The sequence below is a fragment of the Stegodyphus dumicola genome, chromosome 4, assembly GCF_044657685.1.
Source record: "Stegodyphus dumicola isolate Sdum_Otavi_A_Nest chromosome 4, ASM4465768v1".
Taxonomy (NCBI): Eukaryota; Metazoa; Arthropoda; class Arachnida; order Araneae; family Eresidae; genus Stegodyphus; species Stegodyphus dumicola.
Window position 1 is genome coordinate 34,060,682 of NC_140771.1, and position 13,422 is coordinate 34,074,103.

Consider the following 13,422-nt stretch of genomic DNA (forward strand, 5'->3'; position numbering starts at 1 on the left):
GATTCAAAGCATGGCTTCTAAATAAAGGAAAAAAATCACATTCTTTAGAAGTACATGATAATATATTCTAAATTTGTTATGTGACATTTCAATTCAGCACAATAAAAATTACACTTGCAAATATACTTGCACATTTTGCAAATGATTTAGATCTTTTTTTTAAAAAATTAAATAATTAAATTGCAAATAAGATTCATATTGCTCCTTTCATGAAATCGTATTTTGAGATATAGATTGCATGTATCACCCGAGTTTGGAAGCAAAAGCAGTAAAAGTTTAAATAATTCATTTTGCAGAAAATAATTTGGGTTTTATTAGATTAGTAAGATTAGATTTATTAGATTAAATGTTAGTAAACCTACTTTCTATGATATATTTCTGAAATTTTGAAAATCAAAAGGAATTGAAAACAAACTTCGAACGTGTCGTCCAAGATGTGTTGCTGACCGCAAAGAGAGCGGATGGTAAGAAATATTCTTCGCAATTACATAACCAGTGTAATGAAACTGACTACAGAGGTATAAAGAAATTTTAAATGCCTAAAAATGTTGAAGCTTTAGGAATATTAAAAAGGTCGAGTTTTATGTTTATTTTATCTAAGACGCTATTTTTATCTACATAAAAATAAAAAACCATTCAAAAATCATTTTATGTACGCATGACTATCAGAAAAGTTCATAAGGCAGGGATGTCCAAAATTCAAGTTGTGATATCGAACTGACAATGATTCTAATATGGGATAAAATCTTCACTCACAGCCAGACAGGCCACGCAGTATAACAGTGTATTGAATAGGAGGCAGTTGAGGAGTCCTTTGGCAGTCGATAGCACTCCTGTAACAGGGGTGTTTTCAACTCCAGGATGGTTCTCGAAGGGATGGCGATAAGAAATTGCTCTCCCAAGAGCGTTCCAAATTTGCTGTATAGGGTTCAGGAGGTCAGGCTGGCCAATCGATGGGGCGAATATATTCACTTTCTAGGTAATCGGTAAGTCACAGTGGTGCCGTATGTGGACGAGCGTTGTTGTCCATTAACAGAAACCCAGGAGCAATAGCACTCGTGCAAATTCGAACTTAGGGCTCTAAGATCTCCATTCTATACCTTATAATAGTCAGGGAACCTTTGTCAAACACATGCAGGGGTGTGCAGATGTTCAGGCTAATCCCTGCCCAAACCATTAAGCCGCGATCACCGTAAAGATCCTTTTCGCTGACGAAGGAGGAATGGTATTGTGTTCCAGGCTCTCCCCAGATACAATGACGCCAAAAATCTGTGTCCATGCTGAATCTCGACTCATCTGTAAAAACCGCACGGTGCTACACTGAAATCTGGTCCAACGCGCATGTTGTCTGCACCATGCTAAATGTGCTCTCTTGCATACTGCTTGAAAGAGACTCAAACCCCAGCGGGGCGTCTGAACTAAGCTCTTTCTTCTGAAGCTTTCGGGCGACTGTAGACCGTGAAACTCTTCCAGGAACAGCGTGCAGCTGTAGCAATACTGTGTCGCCGTGCTGAAAATAACAAATAATGATCCTCATTCGTCATTGTGGATGTTTAGTCCACCTTGTTCAGGCGTTCTTGATAACGATTCAGTATCGCGCTTGTGACTGGCTTGCCAGCAATCTACCGACAATTCTCAATCTCATTCCATTATTCATACGTTTGTTGCTACTCATTTCACCCGATACTTTATAAAATTTACCTAACTCTTGGGAGAAACAGGGCGAATGTCGTGAAGGAGTACGAGCACAAAAATCACAAAAAACACTTATATCCTTCTACAATCACAGCTGCACAGATACGCATGTGTACGCTTACGTATTCAACTCTTAATATTTGCATAATTCTTCTGCTACATAACTAGTACCATTTGTACAATAGTTTCATATATATAATTTGCAAACTTTCTTAATTTAACGCATGAGTGTATTTTCTATCTTAGGTGGCAAGAAAATTAAAAGGACTTAATGTGTAATTCATGGAGAATTAAGCTAGAACATTAAGGAAATCTGATTATTAATATGTTTAATATGTATAAGTTTGGGATTCTGCATTTCTGTGTAATTTATGTAGAATTAAGTTCATAAATTAAGAGGAATCTTGTTATCATGAAGTATAATTTTGAGACACTGAATTTCTTGAAGAAGGTGTTCAGCAACAGTGCAAATATTTTTAATCCTCAGAATCTGATTAATAATGGTGTCAGCAATTACTTTCTAGAAATATTAGTATTCTAATGTGTAAGTTTATTGGAATGAAAGTTAAGAACTTGATTTTGTCAAAAAAATTCTTTCACAGTTGATAAATTTACGGTCAAGGTAGTCAATTTCATTTTTGTTGGTATTGGTTTTATTTAGTTATAAACATATAGGATAAATACAAAAGTTTCAATAAAATCAGAATTACTAGAAGTGATAAGGTCATGTATGTATCTAAAAGTAAGAGTTAAGTTTTCTTTTTTTTGACCATTTTGTATAAATTTGAATTCTTGTACAAACAGAATGATATAATGGAACAAATAGTACAAATGGAAGTGTAAAAATTCCTGCCCATTGGAATTCCGTTAATCTGTAGGAAGATTTTATCAGAATTAATGATGCTACTGAGCTCTGAAAAAATATTGGTAAATTTTAATAAAACTATTATTAAGTTCTAAGGGAAGAGAGGTATACAGTTTCAAAATCATAACTGGTAATATCATAAATGTAATTATTCTTTTTAATAATATAATATTGGTTAGGAGGTAAATTGGGATTATGAGCTATGTAATTATAAAATATGTTTGCTTATTTTTTTCAAAAATATTTTCTAACTTTCTTTTCATAATTTTTAAAACCATTTGCAATAAATCTGAATTTAATCGGTGTTTCTTAAAATTTTGGAAAGGCATAAAATTGTTAACTTTTCTATAATAAAATTTACTAGAAATTTTTAACTTTTTGTGAAAGTTTTTTTCACTGTAACTAGATATTTTATTTACTCTGTATTTCCTCAGTATTTCAATGAGTTCATAATAGGAAGTGTTTCAAACGATGCTAAAATTATTACTTCCTTTATGTCTAGAGTTAATAATAAATTGAATTTTTAGTACCTGGGTATAATTAAATAGTTCTGGGTATTTATTTTTACAATTTGGAATTTTGATATTGAAAATTCCATTTTTAGTCATTTCCGTAATATGGTTTCTCTGCTTTAAACAGGTATTTAAATTAATAGAAATTAATTACTTTTTAAATTAATAGGAAAGCCTAATTTATAACTTGTTTAACTATGCGTTGATTGTATCTACAATGTCAATCAAGATATAGTTGAAATAACTTCAAAATTTAATTGCTTTTCTTTATGGCAGATATTCAGCAGTTCTGCCATTTCTTAGGTTTCACTTATTTTAAAAAATATTAATCTAGCTTATTACATTTAATTTCATCAAGACCATGTGTATGAAATCTGAGCCCTTGTAACACTTTTCCCCAGATTTTATTCTCTCTAAAGAACTTTTATTAAAATTTATTATTCATTTTCCTCTAATTTTAAGAATTTTGTCTATTGAAATATTTCACAGTTTAGGCTAATAGCCTACCTTTCTGGAAAAAAATAGCTTTATATTTTGTTGCTTTAAATCTTGACTTTATAAATCTTATTACTCTTGATTAGGAACAGATTTCAGTAGTTTGGAAAATACTAATTTCGCTAATTGCTACTAATTTCTCGAGTTGCTTATCTGGTTTCTAATTTCGAACATTTTTAGGTTACAATGTTTAAATTTTATACATTATTATTTGTTTTGAGTCACGTCGGGCAAATTATAACTTGATAATGTATTAAAAAAGTTAAAAATTTGTTTAAACATTTTTTATTTGATTTCATTCTTTAATTCAGAAACTTGCTATGTTAAAAATTTTTCTGCTGCTTTTTGAGAAAGATCAAAGAAATTTTAATACACGGAAATTTGACATTATAAACAATTTTATTTATGAAAACACTTCTGTAAAGTTAGTAAGTTAAGTAAAATTTACAAATAATAAATTCAAGAAATTTCTCTTCAGCAGTGACGTTAAGCCTTGACTGCCAGCTTTTTAAATTAAGATTTGTTTAAATTGAGGTCTATTGGCATATATAAGATTTCTCGGCTTAGAATATATGCTTGGACGAAACTCTGTTCATTTAAATTTGGTATTGTACATTAAGTTAATACATGGCACTGCTGACGAGACCTTTCTTGAATTTATTATGAGCCCAAGGGAGCGTTAGCCCAGAAGTTTTATTAATTTTCTTTTCTCTCATTTTGCGTCGGTTCACTATAAACGGCGTATTACTTTTAAAATTGTTTCCAACCAAATATTATCGCTGCGTATTATATTCAAGAAATTAAATAATGAAAAATCAGCATGAATGTATGAATGTTTCGTGCACTGTAAAAAATGACGGTACCTATAGTTTTCAAATTTTGAATAACGTAATCATCCACCGAATATGGGCATCTGGAAACCCTAATTTGGAATTTGTTTTATTATCTATTTCATATTTTGTAAAACTTTAAAGAATTTTTGATTAACAAACTCAACGATTTCAAAGCTAGCAATGGCAACACTGTACGGAATAAAACATTTTTAGCCCAAGTTGCGACACTGTCTATCGGAAATTCTAAAGATATGCTGTTTTTAAATATTTGTGATATTGCTGTCGAATTGAGTTTTGTGCTTTAACAGCGATGAACATGATATTTAGTTAATAAAGGTAACATAAAACGTTAAAAAACGCCCGTTTGGGTAATTCTTAAAAATTTTGTTCATTAAAAGTTTTTTTTTTTTTTTTTTTTTTTTTCTACAAATAATTTTTTTTAATGTACAAATCCTCGTATATTAAAATTTAGGTATTTAAAATTCTAGCATGATCTGGAGCTTAGTGAAGATTAATTCAATTTATTTTTGAAAATTGTCATTGCGAAGATTTTAATTAGATGCATATTGTTGGACTTTGTATACATTATAATATATCTCAAAGACGTTTTTTTATTTTAATTTAATTTTGCCAAACTGAGTTTCGGTGATCTCCGCTTAAATATCTGTTTATCTGTATTTCTATCCGTCTATTTTTGTGTATATAATTCTTTTTATTGAATTATTTTTGTTTCAGCTTTGAAGTATGTACTTCCTCTTAGACTGTTAACCCTTTTCTTGATTTAATTTTTAATTTACTATGAATAATTATTATTATATATAATTTAAAAAAAAATTCCACCATGCTATTTCGATTAAAATTCAATAAAGCTTTTGGCTTTTCGAATTTTTACATTTCAACTCTTCATTTTTGTTTATTAATTTGTTTTCTAATGCTTTTTTACTTCCTTGTACGAAGTAAAAAGGAAGTATTGTAATCGAAAGCTTCAGGCAGAAAATTTCAACGAAAATATCCACTTTGACTGCTTTCAAATGCAATTTAACGATGTTTTTGCGCGATATCTATACGTAAGGACAGAATAAAAGACTCTTTTCCTCCAAAAATAATAATAATAATAATAATAATAATAATAATAAATAAATAAATAAAAAACTGCTTTAAAATGAACTCTGAAGAGAATTTTTAGTGGCGTCTGTACGAAGGTATGTACGTACGTGCGTGCGTGTGTACGTACGTATCTCGCGTAACTCAAAAACGAGTAGCCTCAGAACGCTGAAATTTTGTATATAAGACTACTATAACATGTAGATGTGCACTTCGTATTTTGGTTTCAATCGACAACTCCAAACGTATATAAATATATTTTTATATATATATCCACTCTGTTACCCGGCTCGGTGATCTCAGTTTCTTTACTCTTATATGTTTGTAAATTGTACATTTTTTGCTTTAAAAATGATTGAATTAATTTGTTTTTATCTTCCGGTTAAAGTTTTTATGCCTTTCGTAATTCTGAAAGCAATATTTGTACAATTATCAACAATTTAAAAGCTGTTTAAATGCGGTTAAGTTTTAAATAACATGGAGGACATATTTGTTTACATTTGAAACAGCAGAATTGTAGATTTGTTGCCAATCTAGAGAGACTAAGCTTCGCAACACAAAAATATCGCCTTCATTTATTATTGCGAATTAAATCAATCCTTTCTGGAATTTTTTCGAGGAAATAAGTATTTAAGATTTACTTCATAATTTTTAATACAGATATTTTGAGTTTTTATGTATTTTTGCCTTGTCGCGAAGTGAGAACTGAATTAATTGAATGAGAAATACTCAATCGTCTGTGAAAAACTGTTTCTTTTTCGTTTTGTTTTCTTAATTTCTTTTATACATCGTTCTAGCTTTGTTATAGTATTTGAATAGAACATGTGGCAACGATTAGATAATTCTTTAAATGATATAAATTTTGTGCATTCTGAGTTATAATATGAACGAAATATAATACTGTTAAGTAAACCTAGCGCCAGAGTGTCGCTATGGTAAACAAAGTGAATTTTAAAGAATGCATTTATTCTATTGTGGTTTATGCTCTGTCGGCGAAGTAGGTTTAATTCAATCTAATATGTTAAATGAAATGCAAGAAAAAATGCGCATAATTTAATATTCCGTACAAGGAAGTCATGTGGTGTACACATCAGATTTTTTTTTAAAGGAAAGTTTAGAGGTCCTAAAAGTATTCTTGTAAATATGTACGGCTTAAGGAATTTCGAGGCCCCCCGCAAGTTTTTAAGTTAAGGACCCCCTAACGAAATTCTTTATATAATTTTACTTCCTATGGTATTATGAGACTATTACGTAATTTATTATTACTAATTAATTTATAAAGCAAATAATTATAAGTATATATGTAACTTTTATATTAACAGTTTGAAAATAATGCACCTTTCATTAGTCAATAGAATAAAAATTTATGAAAAAACTGCGATGTAATACTTACATAATATTAAGCAAAGTGCCTATTATTTTTAGAAAAACAAAGGGAACATCTAGGTTATTTTCACTAAATACAAAATCGTAGCACACATAAAATTTTCTCAACTTAACATAACTTCGGAAATGACTTTCTTTTTGTATTCCAGAAATTCAGTGAAACTTAAGATAATTGAAAATTAAAATTCTAGTTCGGTGTTTGGAATAAGATTACACGGTAGTGTATTTTTAATGAAATTTTAAGGGAAAATGTTAAATTTATTTACACTTTCGGTATCTTAATTTTTGATATTTAGAATAACCTAAATTATTAAATTAAAAATTAAAAAGATTTTTTTTTCTGATATTTAAAAGAATCTAGCAATTATAAGAAAAATTTAAGGATTCTCTAGCAATGCAGTTAGTTAAAAAACGTTTTCAAGACTTCTTAGAGTACTATTTCAAGACTTCCTAGAGAGAGCGCTAGCTTCGTACGTAGAAGCTTTGACTGATGTACCTGCAATTACTTCATAAACTACGTTTTAAGTTTCCAGAGTGTTCAATCTTTGCTAAAAGTATCGCTTAAGTAATAAAAGATATTGATAAAATAGATGAATGAATGAGTGTGTTTGTTTGTAGAAGACAACTCAGTGGCTAGTTTTCTAATGTTTCGTGGAGATTTAATAAGCGAAAATTTAATTGTATTCGCTCTACATATAGGTGTGTGTGTGTGATTATGGCAAAGCCTCGAGGGCTATCTGCCTAAGAGGAGGGATGCCTTCGTGGAGGACTTTCTAGGGGAAACTGGCTCGTATACACGTTACACATGGGGAAAACCACGAAAGCGCCCATGCAGCCAGCCCGTTCGCGGGATTCGAACCTCGGACCGAACTACCAGTGTTCAGCGACTTTACCGCTCGGCCGCTGGTGGGCCCTCTACATATAGGAAAAGCTCACATAAATATTCTTAGAGCCAACCTGACAAGATTTAAATTTGGGTGGAGCTATAAGTGTTTTGTGGTATTAACACATGGTCATTAACTGGCCCCTGAAATATGTGAAATTCAATAAGGAAATGTTTGGTTTATATAATAACGACAGAGCACTTGAGGGCTATCCGCCTAAGAGGAGAGATGCCTTCGTGGAAGATCTGGGGGAAATTGGCACATATACTCGTTGCACGTGGGGTAAACCACGAAAACAACCTTGCAACCAGCCCGTTCGCAGAGATTCGAACCCGATCCGAACTACTAATGTTCAGCGGCTTTACCGCTCGGCTGTTAATGAGTTCAATAAGGAAATGGACTACAGAATGAAGTAATTCAACTAATATTTTAGCTTATCTCCATTTTAACTGCTGAAAGAAGAGATCCATTTGACTTCAAAAGAGATATACATTTATTAATTGACACTTGAAAGCGATATTATTTTCTTACATAGCGGAGGAAAATAAGATGTCATTAAAAGGCATGAGAATTAAAATAAGTGTTTAATGTGAAATACAATAATTCCACATGAATAAAAATAATTACCCGCGAATCGAAATAACAGCATGAGAATACAATAGCTGCTTGCGAATAAACACTGCATACGAACTATAATTGCACTGAAGAACAAATTATAAAAGAATTACTGCCAATTTGCACGCAATTAAAGTAACTTACGTGCAAATTAAAACAATTGAAAAACAAAACAAGGATCTAATAGGCATAATATACGATCTTTCTACCTCAAATTATGACAGTACACTATCCATTAGTGTACCAGAATAACTATGCGCACTACTTATTAAAACATTTCCGATAGTAATATCCTTTATTAATATATTTTAATCAGTATAATTAATAAAAGGCATTTTTAATGCCATGCACAACAGAATCTTGCTATCTCCACCCGAGGATAAATCGATATTATGAATAACTCGAATTTTGGGAGATTTTGTTTTGCTTAATTTATTTTACTAAAGAGTAACTTGACTAAGAATATCCGCTTAAGTCAAAATAAATTCGTATCTTTTCCATCTAAACTTCTTTTACATATCATTTTCCGACAGACTAGAAAAGGGCGAAATTAATTTTCAAAATGGAAATTCAAGAATGTGAACAATACCTAACAGCTGATAATGATGCCAATAAACGAGAATATACACGCGGAAAAACGTTCAAGCTGGATGCACTTTAAGGAGGCTGTATTAATAGCCTCCTGAATATGTTGACATTCTTATAAAGAGGTCTAGATTAGTTAGTAAAAAATATTTACCGTGTTCACTCGAATAATAGTCGCACCCTCCTTTTGAGGGAAAAAAAAAATCGTCAAAAGTGTACAATATAGTGTAGTAAATTTCTTCGCATAATAGTCGCACCTAATTTTTTACAATGAAAAATTGGCAAAAAAGGGGCTACTATTACGCGAGTAAACACGGTATTTCTTGTCTGTGACAGAATATTTTGTATCAAAAATGCTTTTTGTTAATTGGGCAATTACCAGAGATGGGATATTCGAATGTGCATTTTTATAAGATCCGTTTTTTAAATTTTCTCATTATTATTAAATGCAGATTTCAAATTCTAATTTATTTAAAAACTTTTTTATTCAGTTAGTTTTCTAAATTATTCTTATTTGAAAGCTTCGGATGTCTGAGGACATACGAGAACCTTTTAAGATTCATGTTCGGATTTGAGAAATTTAAGATTATTCCTACCTCTAAATATTAAGGTAGTATGGTACGATTGAGAGATGTAAAAATATTATAGATAAAAGCATATTCATTTTAAGAAAGCCATTTTAGTTTTTCATCTATAAACAGAATAATTATAACATGGAAGACAAATGAAAACTCGTATATATGCGGATTATGTGATAAAAGCTTAGTAACCAGACCAAAATGAAAATATCAGTATTTTAAATGTAGATTTAGACAAATTAATAAATTTGCAGCATTTTTCAAAATTGTTATATTTGACTGGTTAGATATAATATTTCCGTGTATTGCAAATAAGACTTAATATTTGTACCGTTTTGATTTTTTAAGCATTTTGAGGAATTCAAACATCGATTCGTATTAGAATTTGTGACATTTTTACTATTTATATCATGGTGCCAGATTTGCATAAAGTTTTGATTAGTTTTATTATTATTATTATTATTATATATTATCTTACAAATTTTCGACAGAATTTATATGTTGACTATTTCCTAGCCACGGTATAACTTTTACTTTATCTAAAAATCAAAAGCATTTGTTTCATACTTGTGTTTACTTTATGAAAAAGTAAACACAATCATAGTAAACATCATTGTCTCAAAGGGCATTATTGCAAAGTAAACATAAGCACAGGGTAAGGTTGCTCAAATCGTACGTTTTAAATATTAGGCGCAATATCACGCAACCGCGCCTCTTCCCGCAAAATGAGTCAACCATTTTGTCTAGTCAACCATTTTGCCTCGTCAACCATTTTGTTTCACATTGTGTTCGCCTTCTTGTAAGATATGTGAGGAAGAGAGCGAAGAGAATATGACTCAGTGCCTAAAATGTAAAGGATGGGTGAACTTAATGTCCGTGAGTTACAAGAAAATAAAAAAAAATAGCTTTGTTATCGTTGTTGTAATGAATTGTATAAATAAAGTAATTGCGAAAAAGAAAGTTTTGTTATAATTGTGCAATTTTAAGAATAGTACCATTTAAGCTGTAACTAGTGCGCCTTAGAATACTGGTTCTCTAAGTCGTATTAAATTCGGGTTCGTAAATTTTATCCATTTTATCCAAGAGAATAGACTGCATGGAATTTTATTGTAATAAATATCAGCAACGACAACGCAAGATATTATTTAAAACACATAATTAGTCCAAAGGGGCTTTGTTTCTGAAGGACTATTGTTTTCGTTTTGCGATTTTGCGTTGAATCATTATAAATGTCCGTTTCACTTCTCAAACTGTTGCCACCCAATGTTAGACTCCTGCATTATATTTGAAGAAATTAAATAATGAAAAATTTGCTAAATGTATGTATATTTCTCGCATTGTGATAAAACAACGGTACATAGAGCCATCGAATTTTGAATGACATAATCCTACTGCGAATATGGGCATGTGGAAGCCCAAATTTGAAATTTGGAATTTGTTTTATGATCGATTTAATATTTTGTAAAACTTTAACGAATTTTTGAGTAACAAACTCAACGATTTGAAAGCGAGCAATGGCAACAATCTACGGAGGAAAAAAAAAAAAAAATCTCTAGTGCGCAGAACTGTGTATCGGAAATTCTAAAGATAGGCTCATTTAAAAAATTTTTTGCGACATTGCTAATGAACTGAAATTTATGGTTTAAGTGCGAATAACATGATATGTAATAAATAAAGGTAACACACAAAACGTTAAAAAACGCCCCTTTGGACGTAATTTAAAATCTGAAATCTTTCAGATTTTTTTATATTTTTTTCGTAGATTCTACTATTTATTCGTAGTTTTTCTTTAGGGGTACGACTTACGCGCCCTTATGCTATTTATGTGCATAGTTGGAAAGTTGTGTTTATTTTGGGTCATGGCATGATAACAAGTGAAAAAACAGTTTTTATTAAGATACAAAATTCCTTATTATTATTATTTATTATTCTACAGACATGCAGTGGGACGATGCTTAAAGTCTATTAAATTCTGTTTAACTTTCTGGTTGCTTACGAACTTATTGTGTTATTGTTTCATTAACAGAAGTTTATCAATAGGTCTTAAGTAGAGGTAATTGCATTCCTCAATTTTTTATCGAGAATATAAACATGCATTTCAATTTTTTATCGAGAATATAAACATTTATTTCAATAATATGTGAGAATTTATTTAAGTTTCTTAACAGTTAATTTTATTACTCTCGCTTTCAATCCATGCTTTCTTTCTAGAATATAAATAAATTAGTGGGCCTGTTTCCAAAATAAGGTAGAAAGATATTAATATTTAAGGGAAGTTTTTGGAAGGTGCCTGTCTAAAGACCACGTGGTTATTTTTGACTTAACCAAGGATTAGATTTCTGCGGCATTGAGTCTTCTAGTCTGTAGGCTTGTTTACGCCGAATTTTACGAGTCACAATCTGCCTGCACGGTTAAGTAACCTGGAAAAAGCTGTTAAGCGAACTTAATTAATTCTATTCTCTCTTAACTGATTTGTTGCCTGAGTTAAGTCAAAAGTGCTAAGTTTTTGTAAGTATGAGTCGGTGCCATCTGTGAGTCATAAAAGGTTGAGTTAAACATTGAGTTAACAAAGGGTCCTTTACACCTTTTCCCTGGACTTTGTCTTACTTAAGGATAATCCCTTACACAGTCTGTACCAAACGCTAAAAATGTTTTAATTAGAATTAAAAGTAAAGGTAACAGAACGAAAGTGAATGATAATCATTTCAGAGTAAAATATTCTTATGAATGAATGTTAACTCGTATTGTTTTATTCAGTAACATACTAATTTGTTAAGTTTTACAGTTAAAATATATCTCTTTCGAACCACTGAGTGTAATTTTGGCCTCTTAGTGTGCCTAGAAACATTAAACAATACTCTTCTCACTGTTCGAGTCCATACTGCTAAACCCAGAAAAAATACGCTATTTTTTTAATATGAAAAATCACACATCTGTTTAGTAAGCACGTTTTCAGCAATATACTTCAAAAATTTTAGTGTCAACTCCAATGCCATATTTTCTTTCAAGTTTGAGCATAATCCACAGTTCTGAAAACTGTTATACAATTCATGTGTTTTCGACTAATAATGAGTGTCTTAGAAATTTCTCTTTGGTTGAACTTATTTGCATTCAGCAGAGTGTGAATAATTTCATATTTGACTACGCACTTTTCTGACCAATTGAAAAATATATGAACAGTTAGGAGTAAATAATAAATAACAGATAAAATTAAATCAAAAAAGTTAGCAGCATAATAAGTTAGGAAAAGGAAAATAAATGGGAAAGAATTTATACGAAATTTTTATGCAACTAATTTAGGGAGGAAAAAAGTAAAAATTAACAAAATAATGTTGAAAATATTGGTAGGAAGAAGTGAAGAGTGATACCATTGAAAAATCGCATACACAATTATAATTTCGGTGACGAGCGTGGGGCTTATAGCCAATTTAATAAGTTGTAATTAAAGTAACCTGCGAGCGAATCAAAACAACTGAAAAACAAAGTGACCATAGTATAGTAGGGAAAGTGACCATAGTATAGTGTAAGATCTTTAATTATATCTCAAATTATGACAGTCCATTGTATATTAGTGTACCAGAGTGAACCATATAAAACTATACGCACTACTTTTTAATATATTTTCGAACTTTATTTATATTTTTATAATCAGTATAATTAATAAAATGCATTTTTAATTCTATGAACAAGGAAATCTCGCTATCTCGACCTTAGGATAAATCGATACTATGAATAATAGGATTTTTTGAAAGATTTTTGGTCTAATTTATTATTTTAGAAGAATAACTTGACACATAACACATCGCAAAAAAATATCCGCTTAAGTCAACATAAATTCCTCTTCTTTCTTAAATCCTCTTTACTGAGCAT

General features: G+C 30.6%; 1 protein-coding gene across 2 annotated transcripts in view; it reads left to right on the plus strand.

The window, feature by feature from the left end:
• LOC118205483 (uncharacterized) overlaps positions 1-13,422 on the plus strand; it is a 91,434-nt gene that overhangs the window by 8,276 nt on the left and 69,736 nt on the right. The window lies entirely within an intron of this gene.